This window comes from Macaca mulatta, chromosome 9 (genome assembly GCF_049350105.2).
Source record: "Macaca mulatta isolate MMU2019108-1 chromosome 9, T2T-MMU8v2.0, whole genome shotgun sequence".
NCBI classification, from domain to species: Eukaryota; Metazoa; Chordata; class Mammalia; order Primates; family Cercopithecidae; genus Macaca; species Macaca mulatta.
Genome location: NC_133414.1, coordinates 6515303 through 6531047, shown reverse-complemented (window position 1 = coordinate 6531047; position 15745 = coordinate 6515303). Strand labels below are relative to the sequence as shown.

Genomic DNA, 15745 nt, shown 5'->3' with positions numbered 1-15745 from the left:
ATGTGTCTTTCTTCCTCCCTCACACGCTATAAGACCAATGAGCAGGCAACGCCCCTGGACACACTGTCTGCTTGTTAACCAATGGCATGTGAGAGGAGGGACAGAGGCAGTCTTACATAAGCTATGATAAAAATGGAATCCAGTTCAACTGTTTCTTATCTAAGAAAATTCCTAAGTAAATTATTATGCAGTCATGATACACTCACTAATTTCTCTCTGAAGTAGTTTTGCCATTCCAAGTATCTATTTATGAGACATAAATTATTCAAAGAGATTTGTAGAACAAATTGTGAGTTTACATAAGACTGTAGAAACCTCCAGCTACAAAGCTCTTTTTTGTTTGTTCCATGGTGATGTTCCTTCTGTAGCTTGCATTATTTGAAATGATGAATTTTCATTTTTCTCTCTCTCACACACACAGTTTAAAGGAATGACTAATGAGCATTTCACTAAAATATTGCCCTCCATTAAAAATTAAAGTTTACTTTATTTATTTATTTGTTTTTTGAAGTGCAGTCTCGCTCTGTCACCCAGGCTGGGGTGCAGTGGCACAGTCTCGGCTCACTGCAAGCTCTGCCTCCCGGTTCACAACATTCTACTGCCTCAGCCTCCCAAGTAGCTGGGACTAGAGGCACCCACCACCATGCCCGGTTAATTGTTTTGTATTTTTATTAGAGACGGGGTCTCACCGTGTTAGCCATGATGGTCTCAGTCTCCTGAGCTCCTGATCTGCCTGCCTCGGCCTCCCAAAGTTCTGGGATTACAGGCGTGAGCCACTGCGCCTGGCCTAAAGTTAAAATTTTTAAATGCATTACTGTTTTCATCAGCAAATTTATTGTTTCTTTCTTATTAGCCTTGTAAGAGAAATATCCCTTCCTGATCAAGGTGCAGTCCCGATAAACTTGTAATCCTGATGTGGGTGTAAATAAAAAATAAAATTCGATGTGGTTTTACTAGAGGATTTCTTATTAACAGCTTTTGGACTTTGGATATAATTTGTAACACGCAAACTGTGCCTTATCTTATTTGTCTTTTCCAGCCGGTTTTATAAGTTACTATCAAAAAGTAACAAGCCAAAAACCTGATAACTATTAGATATACTTTATAATATTGTTAAACACTATTCATAAAGAAAAACTGGTAACTAATGACATATAAACTGGTGAATAATCCTCACATGGGATAATTTTTACTTTATCTTCCCTCTGGAGGGCAGGTTAGAACATGAATGTAATTTGCATGATCCATGATTCACATCTTGGAAGAGTCACAACTTGCAGTGACCTGATTGCTTCTATTGGCTTTTTCATAAAACAAACAGAAATTGAAACATAGGTAAATTGTTATACATTGACATAAATGTAATATTATAAAGATATTGAAATTTTTCACAGAGGATAATTTCAACAAGATCGTGGATTATAAGACTCCCATATGACTCATGGAAACATCAGAAAATATCTAAAATTGAGTGAAATAAACTTATTTATTTATAGAGTGGCTCAGTAGAGATTCAGGGTGACTATACACATACAGATGTTACAGGCAAAACACTAGGAGAAGAGACATGCAATAGTCCATCTAAGCCACTGAGGAGAAACTGGGATACAAAATTTTGTAATAGCAAGTGATTCAAAAGCCATTGGTTATTTGGTGAAAAATAAAATGGCAAAAACAATCCATGTAGGTGCATGTTCAGAAACAAACTAAGAAGGCCTTGAGGTTTTATGTAGGGCTGATGCCTTGACTGAGAACCTGCCACACTTATGAGTTGGTGACTGTCATGACAGAACAAATCTATATGCAGTTACAAAGATGTTTTATTTTTTCAAATGCCCAGTTAAATAAAATAACAAGGCATACAGGCCAGATGCGGTGGCTCACGCCTGTAATCCCAGCACTTTGGGAGGCCAAGGAGGGCAGATCACAAGGTCAGGAGACTGAGAGCATCCTGGCTATCATGGAGAAACCCCGTCTCTACTTAAAAAAAAAATAAAAATAAAAATAAAAACATAGCCGGACGTGGTGGCACATGCCTGTAGTCCCAGATACTCGGGAGGCTAAAGCAGGGGAATCACTTGAACCCAGGAGCAGAGGTTGCAGTGAGCCGAGATGGCACCACTGTACTCCAGCCTGGTGACGGAGCAACACTCCAGCGCAAAAAAAAAAAAAACAAAATAAAATAGCAAGGCATACAAACAAACAAGAAATCACAGTCCATTATGGGAAAGAAAATAAATTAATAGAAATCATTCCTGAAGAATCACAGGCATTAAAATTAGTTGAGAGGCATTTAAACAGCTGTCTTAAATATGCTAAAATTGCTAATGAAAACTATGGATTAAGAACTACAGAAAATCTGAAAAAGTAAGAAAATCAAAATATAGTCATAATACAGAAACTATAAAAAAGAAGAGGAAATAAATTGGAGCTAAAAAATATACCTGAATGAAAAACTCACCAGTGGGTGTTTCAGTAGCAAATTTGAGAAGGATGAAGATATGTTCAATGCACATAGGGATACCGCACTCGAAATTCCTGCGTCTAAGGACAGGAAACAAGAATAAAGAAATGTGAACAGGTCCTATGGGACTTATGGGACACCTTTAAGCCAACCAGTATGATAGTATTGGATTCCCAGAAGGAGAAGTGCAAACCCATGGTGGTAGAGAGATTATTTGGAGAATAAAATCATCAAAACTTTTTCAAATTGGTTAAATACAAGAATCTACAAATTCAGGCAACTTAAAGAACTGCATATAGCATAAACTCAAAGAGACTCAGACCTATATGTGTTATCATCCAACTCTAAAAGCCAGAGATAATCTTTACATAGCAATAGATTTTGGGAAGCTGAGGTGGGTGGATCACCTGAGGTCAAGAGTTTGAGACCAGCCTGGCTAACATGGTGAAACACTATTTCTACTAAAAATACAAAAAATTGGCTGGGTATGGGGGTGCACACCTGTAATTCCAGTTACTTGGGAGGCTAAGCCAGGAAAATAGCTTAAACCCAGGATGCGGAGGTTGCAGTGAGTCGAGATTGCACCACTGCACTTCAGCTTGGGCAACAAGAGCAAAACTCCATCCCCTAAAAAAAAATAAAGAAAGAAAGAAAAGAAAACAAAACAAAACAAAAAGTAGGAAGAGAAACATGACTCATGGGGTACAAGGTTTCCTGGACAAGGTAATCCACAGATTTCTTATGAGAGTCTTTGGAGGATATGGTAGGTGATATATTTAAGGTGACCAATTAAAAAAAAATTTCACCCAATAACTCCATATTTGGCAAAAATTATTATTATTATTATTATTATTTTGAGACAGAGTTTTGCTCTGTCACTAGGCTGGAGTGCAGTGGTGTGATCTCAGCTCATTGCAGTGATGTGATCTCAGCTCATTGAACCTCCCAGGTTCAAGCAATTCTCCTGCCTGAGCCTCCTAAGTAGCTGGGACTATAGGTGTGCACAACCACGCCCAGCTAATTTTTGTATTTTTAGTAGAGACAGGGTTTCACCACGGTAGCCAGCATGGTCTCTATTTCTTGACTGTGTGATCCACCCACCTTGGCCTCCCAATGTGCTGGGATTACAGGCATTAGCCACTGCACCCAGCCAAATTATTTCTTAAAAACAAAAAGTTATTAAGACAATGTGATGTAAAAGCTGCAGGAGTTCATTGCCATTAGAACTGCCCTATAAGAAATGCTAAAGAGAGCAATTCACTTTGAAATGAACGAATTTTAGACAGCAACATGAAGTCATATAGAGTTATAATGACCTCTTGTAAAGGTAGGTGTATGAAAAACATGGAAACATGTATTTATGAAATTTTCTTTTTACTCTCATTTTCTTCAAGATTTACATTACAAATGTGTACGAATAAGAATACATTTCTGTTAACATATGCACCATGTATAAAGTTGTAATTAGTGGCATCAATAATGTGAAGTGGAAACATAGCTGTGGAAAAGTAGAGTTTTTGAATGGAATCGAAGTTAAATTCACATTGGGATTTCAAAGTGGATGGTATAACTATGGGATGCAGTATGTCATTTCAGTGGTAACTACAAAGAAAATAATTACAGACTATGCACAAGATAAATTGAAACGGGAATCCAAATTTTAGCAAGAAATCATAGACACCCCAAAATATTGTTAGTTGAGGATACAAAGGACAAAAAGCTGAAGACATAAACTTCTTTCTTACATACAAAATCCAATCAGTTTATCTCAAGAATCTCCAAAGCCTTATCAGGTTTAGAAGCAACTTAAATGTCTAAAATGCAAAGATTTATCTGAGATCCAAGACAAATTTCTATCAGCTATGAGCCTGTAAAATCAAAAACAAGTTATTTACTTCCAAATTACAATGGTTTTATAGGCAGCGGTTGAACAATCTCATTTCAAAAGGGAAATATCAGTTGAAAGAGAAGAAGAAGGGGCTTCATGCAAGTCATAAACTCAACAGGGCAGAAATTAAATCTTAAAGCTGCAGAATCATCTTCCGTGACCCTATATCCTTCATTCTGGGCACACTGGTGCCAGGGGTAGGCTTCTGGGGCTTTGGGCAGCACTTTACCTGTGGCTTTGCAGGGTGCAGCCCACATGGCTGCTCTCACAGTTTGGAGTTTAATGCCCCTGGCTTTTCCACGCTGAAGTTGCAAGCGGCTGGTAGATTTATAATTCTGGAATTGTTAGGGGTGAGACCTTTCTCCCACAGCTTCATTACGCAATGCACCTATGGGGTCCCTCTGCAGAGCTCCAACCACATATTATTGCTCAACACTGCCTAAATGAAAGCTCTATGTTGGGGCTCCAGCCCTGGAACAGGTTTCTTTCTGGGCATCCAGGATTCCTGACATGTTGTGTGAAATCTAGGTGGCAAGGGCCAAGCCTCAACCACTCTTATGCTCCAGAGAGCTCAGGCTCAAAGCTCCCCTCTTCTATTTGTCATTCTCTACTCATCATTTCTCCAGTGACCAAGTGTGTGTCATGCACCTTGCCAAGGCTCAACGGGTACCTTGTAAACGGGGGCTTCTGCCTGACTAATGTGGGTCGTGGAGTCGACAAGACTAAAACTTTCCACAGCTTGTATACAATCAGGGGGAAAGAAACTGAACTGATCTCAGGAGACCACAGGAATTCTCAGTCCTGTAGGTGAGGGAGAGGGGGAGGAGCATGAGGAAAGGGAGATGGGAAGAAGGAGGAAAACAGATGGAAGATGGAAGACCGGGGAGGAAAGAAGGGATGTCCTTGAGTCATACATGAAGAACACTCATGTGCCTCAAGTAAATAACTGATCCTAATTTCTTCTCTCTATCTTTTTTCCTAAACAAGTGTTACAGTTTGCAAAGAACTTGAATATTTTCTCAACAAATATATATTGATACGATACTTTAAACAAAATGATGTTTGCCAGCACTGTTTTATCCTGAGATTTCCTGTTTGGTTGACTCAATTCTCTGGGGTGAAGACGATCTGTGTGAAGAAGAAGGGGTACACTTGAGCCTCACAGAGGTTTGTGGGTGAAGTCATGTCTGTGAGAGGCTGTGGAAACTCACAGTTTGCTGCATTGCTGTGGAAAATGGTGGGATGCCAAAAGCCGTGCAGGAGGAAAAAGGAAGAGCTGGGAGGCTGTGGGGGAGGCTGAGGTACTGCGGATGCCCTGGAGAAAATTTTAGGGAAAAGAGAGAGATGCCTAAAACAATATGTAGGAAGTTTTAATTATGACATTAGATGAAATTTCACAACCCATGAAATTTAAAGTAAATTCCACATTGCTCAATTTTTTCATAGAGTGAACTCTGAAGAAACAACTGTGTCACCGTGTTCACTCTGGATGAGTGACGATTCCACCAAGCACTTTTTGAGATGCCTGCCTCTTCTGCACTGTTTGTTATTTTACTATTTCTCAATACTATTGTTCACCCCTGCAATCTACTGGAGTTGAGGTAGTCAGAGTGACTCAGCAGCTTGCACACCTTCTGACGTCTCCTGCATAGGTCAACAGTAGGGGAGATTGTAAAGAGAAAATTATCAATTTTTATAGTGGTTTTGATTAGCATAAAACCAGGTGAGAAATACCTATTTGTGAATGGTTGAAACTCCATGTGATATGGACAGGAGACAGGGAAATACTGGGTAGAAGAGGGTGATTTCCCAGCAAAGGCCCCACCCTCCAGCCTGGATAACTGTGCCCCTAAATGAGAACAAGCTTTTCAGTTTTCACGCCCCCAAAATTTGCCTTTTGGCCCACCACGCCTCCAGTCTGCCCCTACATAAACCCCCAAACCTAAGATCCAGGGCAGACCAGCGGGTGAGGAGACAAGGAGGCAACCAGATGGACGGTAGAACAATGACACCCAGAAAGAGAGAACAGGAGGGGCATTGGACACTGAAAGGAGTTTGGCCTTGGGGTATTGGAGAATCGTCCAGCCACTGGGCAGCCTGACTCCATGGGAAGATCACCTTCCTACTCCTTTCCCCCATTCCGACTCCCCATCCATCTTGTTGAGAGCTGCCTCCACCACTCAATAAAATCTTGCACTCATCCTTAGAGCCCACATGTGGTCTGACTCTTCTGGGATGCCTGGCAAGTGCTTGGGATATAGAAAGCTGTCACACTGGCCCTCTGCCTTTGAGATAAGTCAGAGAGTCCATGGAACTGCAGACTCAAGCCGTCTGCAGATGGCAAAGCTGAAAGAGCTTTGTAACACTGTGGTTGCAGGCACCCAGCCCTAGACCCTACCATGAAGTCAGAGCCCAAAACGCTTGCCCTGGCCTGTGCACCTGCCCATCTCCATGCTCCCTCTCCCTCAAGGAGTTTGAACAGATGACCCACACCCCTGTCACAAGTCCTGCAATGTGAATCAGGAAACTGTCTCATTTCACATACAAATCTGTTAGCACCATATCAAGAAGTCTAAGGAATGGTAAGCTCTGGGGGTCGCCCAGGAGCATCTGTAACTTCTCTCATCTTTTCCTGACTCTTCTTCTGTGTATTGATGTCATTCTCAGGCTGAGTGGAGGCTGCTGCAGCAATTTTAGAACTCCCAGGGAAACAGGACAAGAGCCACTTGAAGGAGAGGGGCCGCCGAATCTTAAAAGCTTCTTTCTAGATGTGAGAGAAACCACCTCAGAAGCCTGCAGCACAGTCCCTCTCATGTGGCATTGGCTAGGGCAGGGTTGCAGCACTCTTCCCACTGTAGCTCATGCCAAGGGCAAGGAAATAAACATGAGTGACCGTACCAAAGCTTTTATGGTAAAATGCATGTTGGTGATAATACAATCCTAACCCCTAAAACCATAATGAAAAATTGATATTTTCAAAAAGTTAGACATTTGCAACCTTGCTCATACCTCAAAATAGCTTTGCAAGCTTTTAAAACAACTGGAAATAAATCAGTCTTAAATGTGAGACCTGAGACTATCAAGTGCTAGAAGAAAATCTAAGGAAAACTTATTGGGGCAAAAAATTCTTAAGTAGGTCCTGGCAAGGAACTCAGACTAAATTAAACCAATGAGCTTCTCTAAAGCAAAAAAAAAAAAAAAAAAAAAAAAAAAAATCAACAGAGAACAGATGACCTCCACAACAGGGAAAATAATTGCAAACTGTGAATCTAACAGAGGACTGACATCCAAAATTTATAAGGAACTCAACTCAACAACAACAATTACAAGAAAACCCAAATAACCTCTTTAAAATTCATCAAACAGCAGAGGTTTCCCAATCCCATGGCTAGGCACACCTATGGGCACTTAATATCTGCCCATTGGATCCTCCTTCTTCCACTGGTGGAGACTCAGAAGGTTGCGAGGCTGGGAAATTATTGGGTAAATACAATGGACATTATTCAGGTGATAGCTACACTAAAAACCCAGACCTCACCACTGTGCAATGTATCCATGTAGCAAACTGCACTTGTCAACTGTAATTTTATACAAATCCAAATTAAAATAAATGAAACATGGTAATACCTAAACTTTTCTACAGATCAAATGAATAACAATCTGTGGTGTAGGATTTTAGCTTTTGGCAAGATGGTCTACAAAGATACAAGCAGGGCAATTTGTTCTGGGTGTATGCGCATTGATCCAGTTGGTTGCTATAAGCACAGATGAATAGGTACAAGGACAAGAGACCCCAACCAGCAGAAAACCTAAAGAGAAATCTAGAGAGAATGAATGTAGTCTGAGGATTTCAATTTAGTTTATTATGTAAACAAATCTGAGTATGTAGACCTGTGTGGAGATTGAAAGAACGGAAAGAGGAAAGATGAGAGACCCAATGTCCGCAACCAACCAAGAACTTGATGAACTGATGTGTAGTGAAAATCAAAGAGTAAGAGGCTTCATTAGTATGAAGTGTGTTAAAGGTTCATAGACAGAGCAGTTACAAGTACTTCTTTGTCGGTATAAGTTCTAACCTGGAAGTATTGCCTGAAGTATAATCTAGGTATGAGTAGAAACTTTCAGTTGTTGAGAATGTAAAGAACAGAAATGCTGGAGTTTTCTACATGTACAGTGAAAAAGACGTCCACAAATCCTGGGAAATCACTGTAAACTAAGGGAGTAAAGGGACTATATCTAGAAGGGGGCATATGATAGGGTATAAATGATATCAGAGCTAAAGTACAGGTTTTTATTTATTTATATCTGAGATGAAATCTAGATTTTTTCAGGGCCTAGTGGCTGGTGATATAGTACTTTCTATTAGCAAGGCTAGAAAATTAAGGCTTACTTGCTTCAAGTTCTCCACAAAGCTGGTACAATAGTTTCAATAATGCTTCCCCTCCTCCGCTCTCCCCCATCAATAACTCATGCCTTTATCTTTGGAACCTGTGACTATGTTACCTTACATGCAAAACAAACTTTGCAGATGTGATTATGTTAAGGATCATAAGATACAAGGGTTTTCCTGAATCATCTGGATAGGCAATGTAATCTCAAAATCCTTACAGGTAGGACCCAGGAGGGCCACAATCAAAGAGGATATGTAAGGAAAGACACAGATCCTAAGATACCATGCAGTTGGCTTTCCGATAGAGTAAGTGCCATGAGCCAAAGAACACATCCTCTGGAACCTGGAAACGGCCAGGAAAAGCATTTTCCCCTAGACCCTCAAGAAGAAATGCAAACTTGTGGACAACCTGACTTTAGCCTGTTAAACCAGATTTTGGAATTCTGATCTCCAGAACCGTGAGAAAATTAATTATGGTGTTTCAGGCCACAACATTTGTGATAATTTTTTTACAGCAGAAACAGGAATGAATTCAAACATGATTCAGCAATTCTCATCCTCTCTCTCGTGCATCAGCAATTTTTCTCTTTCTACTAGAATCTTCCTAAGAGCATGTAGGCATGCTGTGTTTTCTGCCATCTCAAAGAAAATTGTCATTTGACTCCATTAGCTTCTCCAGGGACTTCTCAATTCTCAGGTGTATTTATAACCCATTATTTGAATACTTTCTACACTTGTGTATCTAATTCTTCTCTTCCTACATTTTTTTGAATGCACTCTATTCAGGTTCTTGCCTCCACCAACTTATCAAAATTGGGACAAGGGAGAGGATTTTGAAAAATAACAAATGAGTATTAGGCTTAATACCTGGGTAACAAAATACTCTGTAGAACAAACCCCCATGGCATGAGTTTACCTATATAGCAAACCTGCTCGTGCATCCCTGAACTGAAAATAAAAGTTACAAATATTGAAAATAAAAAAGTTTTGGGGACCTAAATTACATTATTTAATTCCAATTCTGAACAATTATATTATTTAATATTTAGTAAACAATTCTGATACTAATTCTGAACAATTACATTATTTAATAATTATGAAAAAAATAAATTAAAAGAAATACACATAACAGTGTCATGGCTAGCCTGTGACATTCTCTTGAAAAATTAAAGCACAACATTCTGAGAAATTACATTATTCTAATGTAAGGAAGTGTGTGAAGAGCACAAAGTCAGAGAAGGCCCCAGTGGCCCTGAGGGCTCATCTGGTTGTGGGTGGGCTTGTACTTGGGTCCTGGCTTGTCTGAGGATCAGTTCCAGCAGTTAGTGATTGAAACTGGACACCCTGATGGACTTGGTTAAACCCGCATCTCTGCATTTCTCCAGGGTCTAGGGAAGAAGGAAGTGGGTGTAGATCTTCAATGTAGCCTGGCTTTGTCATTTGTCATTAAACCTTTTCTTTAGTGTGGTAAAATATATATACCATACAATTCATCATTTAACCATTTTAAAACATACAGCTGATTGGCATTAAGTCCATCCACCTTGTTGAGCAAGCATCACCAGTACACATATACTACAATTTTAATCATCCCAACCTAAAAACTCTACTCATTAAACAACAACTACCCATTTCCCCCTTATTTCATCATCTGGCATCCACCATTCTACTTCCTGTCTTTCACTTAATTATTCTAGGCACCTCACATAGTTGGACTCATACAGTATTTGTCCTTTTGTGTCTGGCTTATTTAGCATAGTAACATGTCCTCAAGGTTCAACCATATTATTACACAAATCTGAATTTCATTCCTTTTTAAAACTAAATAATGTCTGTTTGTGTGTAGACACTACACTCTGTTTATCCTTTTATTTGCTGATACTCACTTGCATTTTCACCTTTTGATTATTGTGAATAGAATTATTATAAATAAGGTTATTGTGAATAATAACATTGTTTCAAAAATATCTATTTTAGTTTCTGCTTTTAATTTCTTTAGGTATTGTGAGCCCCAAACATCTGAGACATGCCCCAGTCAATTCAGAAATTTATTTTGCCAATGCAAATCCTCTCTTCTATTGTCCAGGCTGTCCTCTGCTATAGTTACTGGGCTCGTTTTTAGCACAAAGGTCGCAATGTTGTGTTATACTTTCCAAGTGAGCCTTCGGTCCTTTTCCTTTTATATATTTTTGCAAGAAAGTTAATGAGGCATCTCATCCAAAATGCATGCTGTGATGAGTATATTTTGGCACTGGGTGAACGAGGTGTGTTGGCACCCAAACCAAGCCTTCATCATTTACTTTTCAACCTTTCTTATTCTGAATACATCCTCTGTCTTTGGCAGCCTTTTTAATCCTCAAGAGTATCCTGCGATTTGAAAGCTGTCAGATCTGTTTGGGAAATTAAAGGTGCCTGGACCTCAGCACTGCTTTGTTGGGTGCCTGGCTGTGCAGTCAGTAAAAGTGTTCCCTCTAGCTAGATTGGAATTCCTGTGCTGATGGCCTGGACAATGCATAGCAGCTATTTCCCTTGGGGTTGTCACCACCTTCAATAGTCCCAACATGGCTTTGCGTATTTAATTTTAGTATTATCTGCCTTTAGCAGGCTCCTTTCCTTGCAAATAGCTCTGTGTGCATGGACTATCATGAAAGAATATTTGGAATCAGTTTAGATATTTTTCTCTTCCCCTAGGTCAGTTGCAAGGCTCCCGTAAGGGAGATTTACTCAGCCTTTTGCCCAGAAGTCCCTGTTGGGAGAGTTCTTGCAGCTATTACCTCCAAGAGAGTCACTGTAGCCTAGACAGCATTCCTCCTTCTGTTGGTGACTAGGCTGCTTCTGTCCACAAAGAGCATCCAGTCTTCACCCTGTAGGGCTGTGTCCTTCAGATGTGGTTGACTGGGTGACTCTTGATCTATAACCGCTAGGCAGTTGTGTACTAGTTCCTTTGGTTGTCCAGTAGGTGTCAACAAAGTGGCAGAGTTTAAGGCTCCAGTGGCGTATAGTTTACTTCAGGATCATCGAGCAGGATAGCCTGATACTTGCCTAATCTGCCCACCATTAGCCAGTAGCCATCCTTCTGCTCTAATAACTCCAGGACTTGGTGGGCACATAAATCATGATGGACTGACCTAAAGTCAGCCTCTTAGCTTCCTTGAGCAACAGGTATGTGGCAGCTACTGCACTGAGACAAGGATGCCAGCCCTTTGTCACTGAATCAAGCTGTTTTGAAAAATAAGCCACTGGTTGCAATATTTTTGCATTAGGACCACAAGTGCTAGACCCAGTCTTTCAGGAACATAAAGTTGCAAGGGTTTATGATAATTTGGTGGTCCCAAAGCTGGGGCCAATGTTAACTTATGCTTTAGTTATTCAAATGCAGTCTGGTGTTTTACTTCCCATACAAAGTGGTTGTGGTTGGCCCCTTTTAACAGTTCATATAGTGGTTTTACTGTCAGTGCCTAGTTGTGAATCGAAATTCTACAGAACCCTGCTATTCCCAGGAAGCCCCTCCACTACTTTCTGCTTGTGGGCATTGCAGCAGAGGCAATTGCATTTGGCCTCTCTTCTGCCAGCGCTCTGGTGCCTCTCTATAATAGAAATCTTAAGTATTCTACAGTTTGTTTGCATATCTGTGCCTTTTTGCTCAAGACTTTGCACCCACAGGCTGCCAAATGGTTTAGAGTCTGTACAGTGTTATTTTGACACTCTTGTCTCTAGGGACTTAAGATTAGCAGATCATCCACATATTGTAGTAGTATCCCATTTTCCAACTGTAAGTCTCTTATATTTTGAGCCACTGCTTCCCCAAATACAGTTGGGGAATTTTTAAACCCTTGAGGAAGCACTGTCCAACAGTATTGAAATCGTGCAAGCTGTTTCAGGGTCTGTCCACTCAAAAGTGAACAATAATTGACTTTCTGGATCCACTGGTATAGAAAAGAAAGTGTCCTGTAAATCTAACACTGTAGACCATTCATGGTCTCTGGGAAAGAAAGTAAACATAGTGCATGAATTGGTCGCATTGGGGTGGATGTCTTCCACAATATTATTGGTCACCCTTAGATCTTTCATAAACCTGTACTTGTGTGAGTGAGGCTTCTTTACTGGCAGGATGGGTGTGTTATACAAGGGCTGACAAAGTCTTATTAAGCCATGTCAAAAGAGTCGAACCAGTACTGGCTGTGTGCCTTCTAGAGCCTCTTTCTTTAGGGGTACTGTTTCTTTTAATCAGGTCAGGTGCCTTCCTTCAGCCTGACTTTTATGGGATTCACATTAATTGTCCTTCCCAGTTGGTTGGAACCCCATACTTCGGCTTTACCTTATTGAGGACTTCTGGTGGAATCATCTCTACTTCAAGGTGTGGAGTCTTTGATTTCATCAGGAGGGCCTGTAGCCACAATCTGGGTTCTGGGTGTACCTGGAGGCACATCGGACATTTCTCTGGTTCAAAGACAATTAATGCCTATAACTTACACAAGAGATCTCTACCAAGCACGGAGGTTAGGCAATCCCACACATAAAATAATTGATTAGCTATTATCAATACCTCATTACCCACCTTGCAGAATGAGGGGCACAACCATCCCCCAATTTTAGCTCTCCATTCACCCCAACCATATTGACAGAGGTGTTGGAAAGTCCACACTTTGGGACATCAGTAGCACCCGTATCAATTAAGAATTCTAATTTTTGTTTCCCTACTGTCAATTTTACCCACATCTCCTGTGGTGAAATCCTAACGCTGGATAGGGTTGGAGCCTTTGGGAACCTTGGGCATCCTTGGTCCTCCTTGGATTTTTTCCAGACTTAACAGCCACAGGTGACTTGGGCTCCCCCTGACTCAGCTTGGGGCAGTCTTTCTTCCAGTGCACTGTCACCCTACAGTAAGCTCGTTGATCTTTCTCTACTTCCCCTTTCCACCTCGGGTGTTCCTTTCTCTTCAGGTTTCCTCCCATGGCAGCTGTAAGTATCACTGCCTTCAGTAGTGCCTTGGTTTCCTTGGTTTCTCTGCTATTATAAGGCCTTGAACACAATGTTAATTAATTGAGAAGCGTTCATTCCAATAGCCCCCCTCCAGCTTTTGTAAATTCTTTCTGATGTGTGGGCATTTTTGCTCTATAAAAGTCATGTTTATCATTCTGACATTTTCAGGGTCCTGCAGGTCTAAGTCTGTATGATTTCCATATGTTTGACAGATCCATCCATGGACTCTGAGGGAATCCTTGTTAGGCTTCTGCTGAAGCTCCTGCACTTTTTTCAGACTTTTAAGTCTTGGCACCCCTGACCTATCCCCCTTTAGAACACCCCAGAGGATTCATCCCGGCTCCACTCACCTCATTTGGGCCCCAGTTTGGGTCAGCATGTAGAATCTCATCAGGGTCTGGGGTATCATCTGGGTTTTTTTCATGAAGACACCATGCTTCCCCCTTTCCTTTGCCTAATGCTTGCTTTCTCTTGTCTGCAGCAAGCATAATATTTACGAGGGCTTGCACATTAGCCTACATAGGGTGATGGCTGGCAAAAACAGTGGTAAACAATTCAGTCATCTTCTGAGGATCTTCCCTGTAGAAAGGATTGGAAGTTTTCCAATTCAGTAAATCAGATGTGGGAAAAGGCCTGTATGCCCAATAATATTGAGCTGAAGTCCATTGCTGATTAATTGGGATATTGTCAGAGGGGAAATTGCCCTGCCCCAGCTTGGTAGATCTCCAGCCAAATTAGTGCCTTGCCTAGTTCAGGAGGGAGAGACTGTGTTTGCAGCCTCTTTATACTCCAGGGGTGGTGGTTCCTCCCCATCTTGACTAAGTAATGTGGCACCAGCTTCAACTGGGTCGAGCATATTTAACAATTGCTGACTCTCTAGCTCCTTTTCTTTCTCTCCCTGGGAGTCAGGACAAACTTTTTCCAAGTGCTGCACCATTAGTTTATTTCCTTTAACCTCTTGGTTATGTAGCAACATAGATGTCTGAAAATAGGGTACTTCCTCCCATTTCTCTGAACACTGACAAAATGGTTCTAACAGAAAGATGGTAAAATAGTTTAAAGATCCGAAAACAGGCTACTATTCTTTGAATCCTCATGTCAGGGCAGGAGCCCAACTTCCATTAGCTCTAGTTTGCAAACCCAGAGGGAATAATCACATTGGCCAACCAGACCCTTCCTGTTTTTTGTAATTTTCCACTTTGCTGATTCCACTCAGTCCCTGCTCAGCCTTTCCCTCTTGCCCATTCTCCCTTAAAATGCTGAGTCACCTTGTACAAATCAAAGTTCAGTCCGCACTGGACCTCTTCCCTATTACAACACTGGATTATTAATAAAATCCATCCTCACCATTTTAACCAGTGTTCAACTTTGTTTCTCTTTGACTTTAGCAATAGCAGAAATGTTTTTCTAGCTTTCATAGTTAGTATCTACAGTCAGGTGAGAATGAAGGTTGACTAACATGACACTTACCTCTGGCTTCTAGTACTTAGCAGCAAGCTAAGTATTAGAGGTTTAAAATGTGATTAACTTCACAGCAAACTATGACATAAGTCAAAATAACCACTTATATTTGATCATTAAAATATCAGGTCAATATCCACTTCATAAAGGAGATCATGTAATTGCAATTATGTTTCTTAAATACTTCTGTTTAGAAATCATGTTTGCTTGATCTTCAAGTTTCTAGACTTCTGTAAGGGTCAATTGTTAAAACTGAGTTTTTTCTATAGCCAACAAGGACAGAGACTTTTCTTCTCTGCCCATTCCCTAGATATTTCCTTGAGAAAAAAATTGTATTTGTAAATCCTTCCTCAGTCCCTTTGATATTCATGTAAAGATTTTTAAAAGCCAACTGAGCCTCTTACCAGAATTGCAACATGTGAGTGTTTTGTTAAGAGTAAGAGAGCCAGCTCTTTGGAAATGTAAATATTAATAAAGGAAAATTCCTATCTCTCTGGGTCCCTTGCTCCAAGCTACAACTGCCTGCTTGTCATGGAGAAATGTCATTTTTCCTAGGGAT

The 15745-nt window shown here is 40.6% G+C and overlaps 1 long non-coding RNA gene across 1 annotated transcript; it reads right to left on the bottom strand.

Moving 5' to 3' along the window:
- Nucleotides 1-54: 54 nt before the first annotated feature.
- Nucleotides 55-14457, bottom strand: LOC114669878 (uncharacterized). The gene is made up of 4 exons (XR_013397901.1): nucleotides 14076-14457; nucleotides 13061-13159; nucleotides 2462-2544; nucleotides 55-787 (listed from the first exon to the last, which is right to left on the bottom strand). It is a non-coding gene; the product is annotated as an uncharacterized LOC114669878 (long non-coding RNA).
- Between the last annotated feature and the right edge of the window lie 1288 nt (nucleotides 14458-15745).